This window comes from Stegodyphus dumicola, chromosome 10, assembly GCF_044657685.1.
Source record: "Stegodyphus dumicola isolate Sdum_Otavi_A_Nest chromosome 10, ASM4465768v1".
NCBI lineage: Eukaryota > Metazoa > Arthropoda > Arachnida > Araneae > Eresidae > Stegodyphus > Stegodyphus dumicola.
Window position 1 is genome coordinate 39,744,566 of NC_140777.1, and position 13,454 is coordinate 39,758,019.

Consider the following 13,454-nt stretch of genomic DNA (forward strand, 5'->3'; position numbering starts at 1 on the left):
GCACTAATTTGAAAAGTGAAACGAACATTTAAATATTCTTAAGAAAAATGCCAAAACGAAATTAATATCCCTTCTTGGATAACGTCCTTTGGGCTAGTAAGAAAGAAAAAAATCCAAAAAGAAAATTAAGAGATAAAATGGGAAAAGAAAAGGTTTACAGAAGAAAGAAAAGTAACATAATTTACAAAATGTGGACACTCGTTTAATGTGAGTCGAAGAAACAATCCCTCATTTGTTTCTGGTAAGTGCGATTTTGATGAGGACTGGTTAATTATTTTTTTCTTTATTTTACTATAAACCACTTGATATCATTCATTGTCATTACCAAGTAATAATAATTACCAGTTTTGTTTTGAAATATTTTCGTTTCTGTTGTTACTATTTGCCTTCGGTCTGTTACAATTTACCAAGTCCGCAACAAATTGTAATTAACGAATGCTTTTGATGAAATACATCTTGCGCTGAAATATATCTTGCGCTGATATTCTTCTCTTAAAGTACTTTACTAGTCCCTCTCCTTGCCACATAAGACACACTAAATTTTAATTGTAGAAATTATTGTCACTTTATTTAGGCTGGGAATATAAACAAATGCGCTTATAAAATGACAAATTTATGTTTTCACCGAGCCATGAGGATCTAGTTACGAATAAAAAAGTTCAGAAAAATGTATTTTCGAAATGTGGAATATATTTATATACATATACGTAATGAAACGAAAAGCCTTGCTCATATTTATTTCAAGTTTTGATTCTTTTTAAAATTTTGAAAATAACCTGACCCTTTTTAGGTCTCAATCATGTATTTATTTAAAGCTAAAAAGAATGCATGGCCGGTAAATAGATAAAACTTTCCTTGATACGTACATATGTTTTTGATTCATTTAAAACAGGCGGCGATGAAAAGTTTACAAAATGGCGATAGCAGCCCCGATGTCATCAGGCTGAGCTCTTCGTCTCATTCATCGCCAGCAGATGAGATAAAACGCAGGCGTTCTTTGCTTTAGCTTCTGTTTCTTTCGAAGTCCATCACAGATGGAGAATATTTATTTATTTCGGCTCTTCGGAAAGATTTCTATCACTGGTTTTATCTGCATACTTATCTGAAAATCATATACAATTCACAGATATTTTCACATCTGGTAAAATATGACGTACATGTTCAAAACATTCGTCCTTCTAAGAAAGTTCACGCTTGAACTTACAACGGTTTTTTGATATTTAAAGGAAGCAGTTAAAGATCAACGTTTTCCGCAGGAACTTTAAATACGAATAAATTCCGATGTATGTGCTTTCTGCTGTATGAAAAAATGTGGAAGAAATGCTAATTGGGAAACAAAGTAATCTGGTTTATTAATTTACTGAATATTGCAAATAAAATTATACTTGGCATTGATAATTTTTATTATGTGTTCGAAAACCAGTTTGTAATAAAATTGTAGGCACGACGACTACAAAACAAATAATATTTCTTTTCTAACTACTTGAACAGTTCTAAACTAATTTAACATTTATAAACTAACTAACAATGATTCTAAAGAAAAGATATGTTTAGATTACATGTTCAATTATATGTTCAGAAACTATCTTCCCTCGGAAGGCAGGAGAAAATTCTCAAAATCCTATAGATCTACAAGAAATCTAATAACAGTTTCTTTAAATAAAGACCATGTAGTTTTGTGCTTATATGTTGATATATTTTACGTTTATAAAACAAAACTTGTGTATGTTCATTACTAGTGTTAGCACTCATCCTGTTGTGAGATTCTCACTGGTGTAGTTCTCAGTTACTGTAGAAAGTGACGAATCTTAAGATCTAGCTAGCGAATAATCGCTTAAGTTCGTGTAACAAAAAACAAGAAGATGGAAGGGTAACTAATCCTTTATTATTCCAATAAGATTTAACAAAACTCCGTCTTGGAGTGTACAATCAAAGCCGACAGTTGGGCTTGAACTTAAGAGACTAAAAATTAAACTAAAACTAAGATTAACTAAAGAAATAAAGCCGAAGCTATCAAGATTCTAATCGAGTTAGCCCCATAACTCTAATTTGACTACGAAGCTTATCAAGGGCCTGATTACAGCCGAGCGTAATAACAGTTTTCAGAGAGAGAGTAGCCCAAAAGGCAGACGCGCGTAAATCAGAAAATCTGATCCTCTCTAACTCTGTACGTAGACTTCGTGCTTTAAATACCGCTCCTCCTCATTAAGTATTTAAAATGATTCTAAATCTACGTTCTGGTCGAAAGCAGTAAGTTATGAATTTGACAGGAAAGGAACTTTAACTTAAAATTTAACTGTTAATAAAATTAACATAATTCTTACACTGTTTTAAAAAATACTTTTTTTTTAAAATTATATTGCTTTGAATACACAACAAGCTCTTAAGTCATATATTTGTATATATTTTTCTTTTTTCTTCGTACAGAAACATGTTATTCATTACTAACCTCTATAGCTAGAATAAATGGTGTTCAAAAAAAAGCTCCTTATTTTATATAAAAGTACGTATGAACGCTTTCATACCTTAAAAGTATTGTGAGAAAAAATTAATCTTAATATAGAATATGCATGACAACGCATGTTATTTTAAATTAATGCAGTTAAATAAAATTAAAATATTTCTAATGGCATGTATATAAATTTCCGTATATAACTTTAACTGACCAAAGTAAAAAGTAATTTAAAAGTAAAATCTGAACGATTTCAGATTTTATTATTATTTATTTATTACCCCCAAAGGGACTTTTTCATGAACAGACACATACACGCTTCCAGAGCATTTGGACTAACGCCACATGGGGCTAAAAATATTTAAAATGATCATATCTTTAGAATTTTCGATAGACAGTCTGGCGCCATGGAGATAAAAATGCTTTATTCCCTACAGTGTTGCCACTGCTCGCTTTGAAATCGTTGAGTTTTTTAATCAAAATTCGTTAACGTTTTACAAGACATGAAATAGACAATAAAACAAAATCCAAATTTGGACATCCAGGTGCCCATGTTCGGGTGGATCAAAATTTGATGACTCTAGGTCCCGCTGTTTTTTTCACAATGGAAAAAAATGCATGGACTCTTCATTATTTAGTTTCTTTAAATATAATACAGGGCGCTAATATTTTGTGGCAACAGTCAAATGATTGGGACATTTAAAGTGATTCGACACAAAACATTGTTTTGAGACTAATCTGCGCTTCTGGGCTAATGCCCATTTGGGCTATTAAGTATCCAAAAAAAATAATAAAAAAGCTAATTTATTGAAATATTCTATTATACGTACGTAGATTGAACATAACGCATAAAATACACAGTTTAGGTACATTTTATAATTTTTTAATGAAAGCTTCTTTCTAAAATAATAAAAAGTAACAGAAAGTAAATAAAAACCAATATTTAAAAATTTATATAGAGATTATCAAAAGTATTAAATAAATTTCATGTAAAATTTCTAATAATTTTTCCTTTCGTAAGTCGATCATTGATATGCTTAAAAACCAGCAACTGAAAATTTTAGAAAGTCGTGAAATTGCACTGCATTGCTAGATTTCAGTCTTTAATATATTTTGTTTGCTTTTCTATAGGAATTTAACCGCTTTCAATAGCACGGGAGGAATATTAGTTTTGAATTTGCATCGAATCACTATAAATGAGTCATTTCACTCTTCATTAGAGTCTGTTTCCATATAGCAAAAAGTAATTTATCTTCCATATTGGAATCGGTCTGCTGTTGATTAACAAACTAACTGAAAGCAGTAGATGCATATCTTAAGAATATTTGTTTTTCACTTTTGGATAAGATTGATTTAAATAATAAAATGCAATTTAATCATCGTCTAGCTAATTACAAATATTCGGTGTTTTCGAAGCATGACGTTATGTATTTTTTATTATTTATTTCATATGTTGTAAAATTTCAATGAAAGTTTGATTAACAATGTTAACGATTTGAAAGCGAGCAGTGATACACTGTATGGAATAAAACCTTTTTTATCTCCAGCGCATAAGACGCTCTGTCGTAAATTCTAAAGATAAGCTGTTTTTAAACATTTTGTGACTTTGCTGTTGAATTGAATTTTATGTAGCTTAAATGCGAAAAACGCAATATTTAATAAATAAAGTTGACATACAAAGCGTTGATAATGATATACAAAAGTTTAAAAAAAAATGTAAACTATTTTATTAAGACATCTGAACACTTATATCATAAACTGAGAAAAGGCTGAAAGAGAAAAATGTACTTTACATTGCATCTTGGAAAAATTTAAAACTGCAACGGGAATTTTAAACATATGCGGCTTTTAAACATTTTGGGATTTTGCAACTGAATTTGTATAGCTTAAGTGTGAAGAAAATGATCTTCATACTAAAACTAAGAATAAAAAAAAAAAAAAAAAATTTAGCAGGATTGAGTGCAGCAGCAGACTATCAGACTGTGAGCTAAGCGAGAACGTAAGAAAGATTTAACAAATCCTTTTGGGTAATGTTAATATGTGAAAACTTTCAGATTTGTTTTTTTCTTTCCTTTAATCGAACATTTGTGATTAAATAACCTTACTCTTTGTAAGATGATGTTTAAGTTTGCAGTTATACACTATGCTATGTGAAATTCAACAGGAACATAGGAACTTATACATGTATTTCACACATTTTCAAATCTATATACGCAAATATAAGGCCATCAAAATTAAAGGATAGTGAGAAAAATAATCTCACTAAGATAATATTGCAGCCAATAGCCAGTGCTGTAATTATTTATTCTGACTGAATACAATTGAACACAAAATCGCACTTTCGCGCCAGAAATATGCCCGTTCGGTGATTAACAATGTATTGCTCAATGAACGTATGTCGGAATTCTGGTCTGGAGGGCTGTTTAAAGTGAAAGTGGTTTCTGTGAGTGATCAGTTATGGCTAGAAGCCTTCATTAGGTAAAGGTCAAAAGCTGCGAATAATTTGAAGAATCGAGGGGGGTCAAATACAAACGCCGAATATTTGAATATCTCTCAAAGTGTCATGTCAAGAGTTTGGAGCCACGTTTTAAGCACAAGAACAGTTGATAGCTTGATTAAATGCAAACAAAAGTAACAACTGCATCAGAAAACCGCTTTTTGTCGTTGTCTGCTTGAAGAAACACCTAAGCGACTACAAGAGATTTAGATTTAGATCTTCAGGCTGCCACAGGAACTCGAATCAGCCGTTCTACTGCTGCACGAAGGTTTAAAGAAGTTCGAATTGTATGCGAGAAAAACCAGTGGTTTTTGTCCCACTCAGTCGAACTTCCAAAAAGGACCGTTTAGACTGGCGCCGTCATCATGCTCAATGGAGCCATGACGACTGTGGCTGAGTATTGTTCACTCACGAGTCCAGATATAGTCTGAACTCTTATTCTAGAGGTATTTTGATCTGGAGAGAGGAAGGAACACGCAACTTGCCTTGTCCGCGAAATATCCCGTCCTCAAGGTAATTGTTAGTATAAAATTTCGGTACATCCATACACCCTCAAGAAGCTCAAGAATTAGCTTAGGTTATTTGAATAAGCCAAAGCTTACGATGGTTCTCTGCCTAGAGAGAGGAATACATTCATGGAGATCTTTCTAAGGGCAACTAGCTCATGTTCACGTTATACAGAGAGAAACCCCCGAAATCGAAGCATTTAGTCAGCCCGTTCGACTTTGGTAGAACTCCCAGCACTCAGTGCTCTTACCAGTAGGCTATTATAGGAATCACCTTTCAAGCAATGTTAGCATAAAAAATATAATTTTCTGAAAGTCAACCTCATTAATTCCTTTTGACTTTCCAAAAAGCGCCTTGAAAATGTGTGTAAAAGAAAAATAACTGATTTCATGGGGAAAAAATAATTTATGGAACATTTATTAAATTTGCAGGATCTTAATTAAATTTTTGTAAAATTAGAAATTTTAAAGTTGAACGTTTTTATTTAAATAACATTTTAATGCAAGGAAACGATTAAACTTCGACTTTGGTAGAACTCCCAGCACTCAGTGCTCTTACCAGTAGGCTATTATAGGAATCACCTTTCAAGCAATGTTAGCATAAAAAATATAATTTTCTGAAAGTCAACCTCATTAATTCCTTTTGACTTTCCAAAAAGCGCCTTGAAAATGTGTGTAAAAGAAAAATAACTGATTTCATGGGGAAAAAATAATTTATGGAACATTTATTAAATTTGCAGGATCTTAATTAAATTTTTCTAAAATTAGAAATTTTAAAGTTGAACGTTTTTATTTAAATAACATTTTAATGCAAGGACACGATTAAATAGAAACTTTCTTCCTTTTTCTAGCTAACAGTTTAGAATATTTTGCAGTTTTCTATTAAGTATATATGTTAAGTAATTATATAAAATATAAATTTTTAGGTATTCTCGATTACCTATTTAAGACCAGAATTTAAATTTACGAAAGACTGAAATCAATTCTATATCGTACTCTTTATTCTGTTCCATGAAAGGTGAATTTAAGATGATGAAACGGAAGTGCTTTCCCAGAATTTAATAAATTAGAATCTTTAATTTAACACAAACATTTATCTCAGGAAATTAGTTAATTATTTATAGCTCAATATAATTCTTCTTAAGTACATGCATTGAGTCATTTTCCGAGCAATGCGTGGTTGACAAAGTTAAGAATACATGAATTAACAATATGTTTTTCCATTCCTTAATTTATCAAAAGAATGTTGTTCTATTTTATTTAAAGAAGTGGCATTTTCATATGCGTAATTTTTAAGGCAGCATTTAACGCGCCATGCAAAATCACACATTTTTATGCCTTTCCAAAATCTTCCTCTGTGTAAGAAAAAAAAAATGTCCTTACATTTTGATCCTTTCCGCGTGGAATTCTGCTTAATAAGGAGAACGTTTTTTCACCCATTACTCTTTGACACCTGCTCCCTAATTATGATAAATAATCCTAATTATCGTTGATACAAAAGAAATATCTTGAATATTTCCCTTAAGAAAAGAGTGAGAACCCTAAAAATAACAAAAAATAAAAATTTAGCGGTCTTCCGCAATTGCTTGAAGCCTTAACCATTCTTCTTTCCAATGAAAATTCGATTTTTATCGGACGAACAGATAATGATTTTTTTCTGTAATCGTTATCGTGTTTGATTAGAAACTTTTCCTTTAAGATGCGTTATTATATTATATATGTCTATGACAGCTCGTTAGTGCTAATCTTCAGTAATTGGTTAACGCTAAGTTGATCTCAATTTTCATCATTGCCTGGCATTAACTTCGACTGTAGGCAGTGACTATTCAACTAGAAACGCAGAGTTAAGGGATTGTTTAATTAAAGGCACGTGCGACTGGATCATTCCTCAGAATTTCGCTCAAGTAGATTTGGACGGAAGTTACCGTAAGAAAAGAAATTTCTGGAAGTTGGGGATAAAAGATGCACTTAACGAGAAATGTTCACATTTCTTAAAGGAAAATGCTATGATTTGTATGAATACAACGATCAATAGATTAGGAATTGTTCAGAAGTAAATTTGGCATTAGCCTTTGTTGAAATTAACTTCATGCCCGATGGGTTAATGAAATATTCATTATAAGGATGGATAAGTAAATTCTGAGCTTACGTTGGCAGACTTCCGAAAACATGCATTACGTCATATAACGCTCTGATAGGCGAACAAAATGTAATAAAGAAAAGGATCATATTAATTATTGAAATTCGGGATTTTCGGAGGTATAATATAGCAGTACCCTCCGAAATTATTAATCCTTAATAAAAGAAAGTAACTTAACTAACTAATTATCTAAAATTAAGTGGTTGCCAAAACAACGTCAACTGGGTGATATCTCGCCAATTTAGCGATATAACTATTTATTCAATGTTAAATGTACTTGTCCCTTTATTCTTATTTTTCCGGCATAGCTTCTTTTCTTTGAAGCATTACGTGTTACATTACATAAAAAAAAATTACAATTTCACATATAATTTCACTAAAATTATTCACAGATATATAAAATTGGTAACACTATTTTTAAATTTTAAATTCTCGTCTCTGCACATGCTAAACTCCGAGAACATACTAAACTAATATAAAACGTATCTAAAATGTTGATTAAAAATTGCGTCTAATAATACAATTGCACACTTTACCTCCTGACGTAATCCGCCCCTCCGTAGCATTATTTCTTTGTGGATATATTAAAGACATCGTGTAATATACAACGGTCTCTGATGTTGTGATCTTGACGGTAACTTATCATAGATGCCTTTCACACAGTAATACTAGAAATGTTGAAGAATGTATAGGCCTAAACAAATGGAAATATATTACATGTTTTCCATATGATAATAAACTTCGAGAGTTTAAGTATTTAAGGTTCAATGCATGTTTTATTTTGTGTGTATAATCATGAATTATCATGTTTTGTAATCAGAATCATATATTTAGAGATAAAAGATTACTCGCATCTCTCAGTTTAACTCTAAATTCTTATTCTGATGGTTGCTGATGGAAGAAACAGAAACTAAAGAAACGAATAAACATAAAAGTAACACGTAAGCTGAAATAAATTTTACAAATATACAACAGAATTGTTCTTCTGCATAGAAATTAAAAGAATTAAACTTTCATTAAAGTCTTTTATGTCATTAAAGAATTCTATCTCCAATACCGTTATTTGCCTTAGAACTCGGATATATTTTAGAATGATAATAAATAATAAATATCAAAGGATTTGTTAAATGTCATGCACTTGAAAAAAGAGAATCATAAATTTTGAAAACTTTTAATACGAGAGAACAAATTTTTAGGATTTTACAATAACAACTTTGATGTGAAAATAATTTATACGCATTCTTAATTAATAAACTCCCGTGAGTTATGATTCTCTGCTGCGATGTCTCAGAAAACAATTTTACATTTTTCCTTAGATCAGATTGCTACTTTTATCTTTTTCTCTAAATTTCCTTCAAATCCATAAATAAATAATTAGGTTTAGTAGTTATTGCCATTTCCAAATTTTTGTATTTTACTTATTTTATAAAAGTGGTTCGAAGAAAAATTTAAATAAATAAGTTTTAATTACCAACCATTATTTTAATGGAATTATGATTCATTTATCGGTAAAGGAACTAAATTATTAAAAGAGTGCCTTCCCGAATATACAATTTTAAGGAAATTTTATAGTCAGAAATGCATATTTAATAATTATTGACTAAGGCTAAATTTTTACTTCTACACTTTTTATTTATTAATGTTATAGGTAAATCTTTTATGGTTCATACTGTTTTGATAAATCAATATTTATTAACTGCAAATTCGTCATAAGTTATTAAATCAAAATTATATTTTCATTCTCCTATTCTTTCTATAATCTATAAAAACATCTATAAAAACACATCTATAAAAACACATTTTTACGTGACATTAAAATAAACTTGTTTATATCTTGGATTCCATTCCATCTTATTTTTGAGAATTCATAATTTTTAACTTCATTTTATCAGTTACTGCATATTTTTTTACTATAACAATTTCTATATAATGAAGTAAATAAATCTTCATAGATAATGAAATACTATGAAAAAAAATTATATAATAAGTTTTTTTTATTTAAAATGAGTATGATAATTAATGCATTAAAAGAGAAAAAGTAATTTATCGTATAGATTAATGGGAATAAATGATTGAATAATTATGTTTGCAGAATTCACCTACAATTTTATATAGCGAATAATAAAAGCGGGGGTAGACCATGATGAATTAAAAAAGATAATGGCTTATTAAAATGACAGTGCAATTAAGTTAACAGAAAATTTTAAATGATAATGGCTTATACATTTGACAATGCAATTAAATTAATAGAATTCGTTATTTAGGCGAACCACGTTTTTTATTATTCACAATATAAAAATTGTATATGAATCCTGTAAATAGAATTATTTAATCTATTGTTCCCAGTAAAATATGTGGAATTTGTTTTCCTTCATTGCATTAATTATCATATCCATTGCAAATCAAACCTTATTGTTTAAAAATTTTTAATTGTATTTTATTTTCTATTTTGAGTCTCAGTTACATGTTATCAGTGGTGGAATATTAAGTCATTATTAAAGCACAAGGAATGAAACATGGAAAAATAATACAGCAACATTCAGAGAATGAAAAGATAACTTTTAATATTCAGTTTCGGAATTTGGATGTAACGGCAATGTCACAACAAGCATTTTACGAAGCTGTTGTTGCTGTATCGTGACATATCTCACTTGTCTGACGGTAACATCAGATCAAGCCCACAAAATTCATCGTGGCAAGGAGTGCAAGATTGCGCCTGTCGTTGGAAGAGCCTAGAGCACCATACAAAGTTATTTAAGTACTAAATGAAAAAAGTTAAATTGAATTTTCAAATTATCGCTTCATCATGTTAAATAACCTTGACTACACAGAAATTTGAAAAGCTATCTTTTCAAGAAGTAAGTTAAAAATGAATCACAAAATTCGGCTTGGTAAACACCATAAGTGAACTGAATAAAAGCACATAAAAATGACTGCAGTTATATTTCCTGTTAGCGTTACTCAAAGGACGAAGATTTAGCTGGTCACGAGCGAATGTCTGCTTAATGGGAATTCATTGGTCTCCTACTTCTGTGGTCCAAAAATTCAAAAAAATTTTTGATAAACTGGAGTTTTCGACATCAAAGATTCGACTTTATTTATATATAATCTTTTAATAGCAGTTTTTTCTCTACAACTATAATTAATTACCGTATTTTCTTGCATAAATACAAATTTAATAACTCCGTAATTAAAAAAAAGTAGTTTTTCTTAATAATCTTTAACTTTTTTTGCCATCTAATATCGATTAAGTTTTCATTCTTCTCTGTGAAGGAGACTGGAGAGAAAATCTTAAGAGTAAGATAGTAAGAGCGTTTTTAAGTTGAATTCAAAAAACAATTTTTCTGCTCATAACTCATCTTTAGAGTGGTTTTCATTTTGCAGGGGACGCTGCCAATGTAGTTTATACATTTTGCATGGGATAATTTTCCCGCACTTTAAGCTGAAAGTGCTGTGACATTTAAAATGAGATTTGAATCGAATGTCGCCATCCAGCGTTAAAGTTTCCCTTCATGCATGAATTTTCAGTAACTTCAGGATTTGAAATGTCGTTTCCATTATCAGTGGAAGTGAAACTTATAATAGAATAATATTCTATTTATAATGGAATACTATTAAATTATAAGTGGCATCAACAAATGTTTACTGTTGAAAAAGTCCTGACAACTAATGATAGTCATCCCCAGATCTTAAGAATATTATACGTTCTCAACGAAATTCTTGTTAGTGTTTTTATTTCTCTTTGAAGTACTTCGTAAGCGGACAATGACCACAAATTAAAAGATAGCTTAGAATTCTATTACAACGTACCGTTCAAAAATGCCGTTATGATGTACTGGGTACTCTGCGTTCAATAAAAAATTAATCTCTGTATAAGATATATATAATGCATAAAACATAATTCTCTCCAAAGGTATCAAAAATGGGAGCATCTTGACAATCTCTTCGCATCCTACTTATAGAGCTTTATAGGGAAAGCTTGTTTAAAACACAGTGAAGGTTTCACGTAGCTACTCTGTGAAACTTAGATGAGCAGATTCGTATAAGTTTTCGTGTTATATAGCTGTACATACCACTTTACACAATAGTGAAAAAAAGTAAGTTAACCTTTAAATTTTTATCTATATATAATGGAATAAAAGCAAAGAAGTTATAACATACCAAAAAGATAAAATTTACTATATTTCCATATTCATTAATAGTGCTCAAATACAGCAATTATGATGTGTAAGCGTATTAAATATAAGCAGCAAAACCTTTTCCAAATACCTTACAAACAAATTAAAAAATCAACCTGGTGATCTCTTCGCACAAAATAGAAAATAAAATCTAATAATGAAATAAATTCATTTCATATATATATAAAGAGAGAGTGGTAAATTTAAAAGAATGTAGTTTTGAAGGGCAAAAACACCATATTCCTGAAGAAAATTGAGTAAAATTCTACAAAAATTAAGAATGGGACAAATCATGATGAGGATTTACTGTAAAGATGAACAAATATATTCAAGAAGGTAATCCAAATGATTCGTAGGGTTTCTACGAAAAGGTTGTTTGCAGGGACACGCAGAAGTCAGAAGTATCAATGTGGTAAAAGGCAGGCAGAGAAAAGTAATTCTTAAGAAGGGATATGATCAGACTTGACTGCAATGCAGAATGTGTAGATTGTATTCATGCTTGGAAGAAAACATGGACCAGCTCATAAAGTATCTTAGTTCTTTCCCGTTGTAGCAATAATTGCCGGTGGTTGGTTGTATGCTGTCAGACCTCTTCGAAAATGTTGCGCCCTTTCGATTGGATTTAGTACCGGAAACGCGAGAGTTAATACCTTTCTTGAATACCTTCACTTTCCAACAATTCTGTTGGAGACGGCCGCTGCAGACAGACGATTACATAACGGCTCGGCGAAGGTCAACAGAAGGAGTGCCACATCTGATTGGACTATTTTTTATTATTCTTATTTTTTCCTTTAACTGCGAACTAAGTGGGGAAATTCCCTTTTCACTCAGTTATATGTATGCACTTAATAGAGTAATGTAGCGTTTTCAGCTTGTGTGAGATATCCATATTAAATCTTTATATTAATAATCCCTGCTGTGATTATTTAATTTGTAACCTGCACGTTGTAGCCCTGTGAGTTGCAACATAGTAAATTTGGCGTCCGCTACTTTATATTTTTGATCAAATATGGATATAAAAGTTTTGAAAGGAAAACAAAAGTCGCTGAGAACAGCTTTTACGGTATGTTGCAACGATATAGCTCAGAAGATCGAAAACAAAAGTTTAGGAAGTGACGAAGTCAGTACGTTGTTTCGGCAGATTCAAGACAAATTCTCACGTTTGGAAACAACTCAAGAAGAAATTTCGAATTTGTTGCTGAGTGATGATGCCCTTCAAGATGAATATTCTAAAGATTTTTTGAAAGAAGAAGAATACCGTGACAAGTTCCGCTTGATCTGTTCGCTGTTAGAAAATACAAAGAAGGCAAATTCGGTTACGGAAGGAACAAAACCGAGCAAAAAGGAAATTCAAGCTTCCGAAACTTGAATTGGGAAAATTTAGTGGAGAACCGAAAGACTTTCTTGCTTTTTGGTCCCAGTTTGAAAAAATTCACAACGACCTCTCCATTGTCGATGAAGATAAATTTCAATATCTTTTACAATGTGTGGTAGCAGATTCTAAAGCGTCAAGACTCGTAACCAGTTTTCCGCCAATTAAAGAAAACTATTCAAAGGTGATCGCACAACTTAAAGAACGCTTCGGGACAGATGAACTTTTGGTTCAGATTTATGTACAGGATCTACTTTTCTAGCAATGAAAAATGCTACTGGTAGGATTAAAGTAGATTTAGCTGAACTT